The sequence below is a fragment of the Alligator sinensis genome, unplaced genomic scaffold (genome assembly GCF_000455745.1).
Source record: "Alligator sinensis unplaced genomic scaffold, ASM45574v1 scaffold1660_1, whole genome shotgun sequence".
Lineage (NCBI taxonomy): Eukaryota > Metazoa > Chordata > Crocodylia > Alligatoridae > Alligator > Alligator sinensis.
The window spans coordinates 132,062-135,637 of NW_005843061.1; positions in this window are offsets into that span (position 1 = coordinate 132,062).

Consider the following 3,576-nt stretch of genomic DNA (forward strand, 5'->3'; position numbering starts at 1 on the left):
CAGCAGCCGGAGACCGAAGCAGAGCTCCCGGCCCAGCCCGGTCAGGAGAGGAGATTAGCGCTGCTGGGAAGAGATGATGGAGGGACGTGGCGCGCCGAGACCGGTGCAGCTGGAGCTGGGCTCACCGTCCATCTGACCGTGTAGGCATCGATGCCACAGTCGCCTAGTTTTTTAACGAGGATGGGGTGAGAGACAGTGTCAAAGGCCTTGCCCTTCTGCTTAGGCTCAGCTCGATGCTGCACCAGGGGAGGAAGGGATTTGATCCCATGGTCAGACTGGTCTGGACTGGGCGTGGGGTTGCCTTCCTCTTGCAGCAGAGGCCTGGGATCTCTTTAGTGTATATTAACACCCTTTGCAGCAGCAGGGTGTTGGCCGCCGCAGGTTTGGGTGCTTTTGGTGGTTTTTTGGCAATACGCCCTGTAGTCGTGCAGAAAGACTGATGGTGTAGTTTTAGGAACGGGTTGGCTAAGCACGAACGGCTCAGCCAGGGGTGATCCTGCCTCAGGCAGGCGTTGGATGAGATGTCAGCTCCAGAAGTCCCTCTCACCCCGCCTTTTCTATGACTCTCTGAGTCCACGATTTTGGGTATCCGACTTGGGGCACCTGTGGATTGATTGTTTCTCTGAGCTGCTGGAATGCAGGAGCCAGGAGACTCTGTAAATGGAGACATGTTTGTATGCAGAAAATATGTACTAAGCTTTTGATGCACTTGAACGAATTTAACTCAGCTGGGTCTAGCACAATTCATCCCCAGGTGCTGAAGTAGCTAGAAGGCAGGGTAGGTTGGCACCTTATCGCCTAACCAAAGTATGTATGTAGGTATGTATGGGAGACGTACATGTACTATACAGCACAAACTTTTGTGGGCTATAGCTCTCTGCTGAAGGAACGGGCAGAAGGGATCTCAGAGCCCTCGCTAATAATATCTGCAAAATCGTGGGAAACAGGTGAGGCTCCAGGCGACTGGATCAGGGCCAACATAGTGGCCCTCTTTAAAAATGGGAAAAATGAGGACCCAGGGAGCTATAGATTGACTAACCTGATTCAATGCCTGGGAAGTTACAAGAGCAAATGATAAAGAAATCAGTTTGTAAATGGCTGGAGGAGGAAAGGCTGACTATTAGCAGCTGATATGAGTCAGGGAGGCATGAGGCCAGAAGGGATCTTGGGGGTGACCTGGGCCAAACCCCTGCACGAATGCAGGCATGTTATTCCCAAGTCACCTGCTGCTTATCCGGAGCAAATCATGCCAGCCCACCATGATCTCCTCCTTTGACACAGAAACAAGTTGGGCGGATGAAGGGAGTGCAGTGGACATCGTGTACTTGGACTTCAATAAGGCTTTTGATAAAGTCCTATATGACATTCTCGTAAGTAAACTGGGGAATAATAGGATCACAGAAAATGAGGGCGGGAAGGGACATCTAGACCAGCCCCAACTACATCACCCCAGCCAAGGCTCTGTCTAGCCGGGGCTTCAAAACCTCCAAGGATGGAGGGTGGGAGCCTGTCCCAGTGCTTCGCCACCCTCCTGGTGGGAAAGTTTTTCCCTATATCCAACCTCAACTTCCCTTGCTGCAGCTTGAGCCCATTGCTCCTTGTCCTGCCATCTGCCCCCACTGAGACCAGCCCAGCTCCGTCCTCTTTGCAGCCCCCTTGCAGGGAGGTGAAGGCTGCAATTCAATCCCCCTCGGTCTTCTCTTCTGCAAACTCAATCAGCCCATTTCCCTCCGCCGCTCCTCACCAGTCCTGTCCCCCAGCCCACAACCATTTTCATTGCCCTCCAGTGGTGATGTTGGCCTAGATAAAATTACTATGTGGATGCATAATTGGTTCAATAACTGAAAGGATCATTATGAATGGATCAATGTCTGAATGGGAGGAGGTTTCAAGTGGGGATCCACAGGGGTCTGCCCTGGCTCTGGTGTTTTTGAACATGTTTATTAATCATTTGGATGCCAGAATAGAGAGCTTTTTGGTCAAGTTTACAGAAACATAAAACAGGGAAAGATTGGTAAAGCCTTGGAGGACAGGAAGCAGATTTAAAAAAAATCTTGATGGAGAAATAGGGGAGAGACAGCGGAAGGAAGTTCGATGCAGACAAATGCAAGGTGCTGCATGGAGAGAGGAGAAACCAAAGAGACCAATACGGGATGGGAGATGACGGCCGCGCTGCCAAGGACCCGGGGTTTTGGTGGAGCATAGACTCAGCAGGAGTCAGCGATGTGATGCAGTCACAGAAAATGTAATTTTGGGGTGCATCAGTAGGGTTTCGAGGTGTGCGACACGGGAGGTGATAATGCCACTCGGTGCTGGTTCACCCTCAGCTGGAATTGTGTGTGTCGTCCCGGACTGCTCCTTTTCAGAAGGATGTGGGGACACAAGAGGGTCCGGGCACGACTGACAATGAAAGAAGGGAGGTGAGGAAGGCAGACTGTAAAAAGAAAGGTCAAGAGAACCGGCCATGCTTAGCTTGGAGAAAAAGAGATGAAGGGGAGACACGGCAGTAGTTTTCAAACATCGGAAAGACTGCCGTAAAGAAGAGGGAGAGCGACCGGTTTCCTTTTCTGCAGAGAGCAGGACATGCAGCTATGGTTTTCAGTTGCAACAAAGGTGATTAATATTAAACCTCAGGAGAAACTTCCTCCGTCAGGCAGCGGAATAGACTGGCCAGGGAAACTGGAACACGTCCTCCTGCGGAGGCTTCCCAGCCCCGGCTGGATAAGCCCTTGATGGGCTGGGTTAGGACTCGCACGGGCCTGCAACTGGAGCAGATGACCTGTGAAGTCCCTTCCAACCCTCCACTTCTGTACGGGCCACGGGGTTACGCTTGGGATGAGTGTGTTATATGATTATTCTACATGAAATACATGAATAGGAAAAGATAAAGCATCTAAGACAGCTGTGTACAGATTAGGATGGGCAAGAGGAAAAGAAAACACTAGAGGATCAAACCTTATTCTTAGCTGTTACTATTATTTAAATAAGATGTCATTAAGTGACAAAAGTCACAAGCTGGGATGATGTAGCTGGGGCTGGTCCTGCTTGGAGCAGGGGGTTGGACCAGATGTGACTTCCTGAGGTCCCTTCAACCCTCGTTGTCTGTGAGTCTAACCTCTTCCTCCTTCTCCCACGGCATGGGAAGGCCCTGCATACTTGAACTGGGAGAAAAGTTGAATCAGGTATTTCTAATTAAATCCTGTTATGTCAAAATGAAAAGTTTCAAACTTCCCATGCAACGCACGCAGGTTGGTGAAGAGCTCTGCCTGTTCTCCTGCTAGCTCACCTGGCAGCCGGCTGCGGCCCTAGGGTTTCCAGGGTCTGATTTCCTGGCCCCAGGACTTTTACACTCGTTGCTGAGGGTCCAGGTTCCCAGCTTCACACTCAGCTCTTGGCTTGAGCCAGGGGTCTCGGGCTCCCAGGCTCCCTGACATGGGGAGCCTCGCCTTCCCCAACACCTGGGCTAGCGCCGGGTCTGTCCAGCTTCCAGGCTCCCTGCTGTGAACCTGGGGGCTTCTCCCACCCCAATTGCATTGAACAGTGACATGCATCTGTCGTGACTCTTCCTATTCCTGC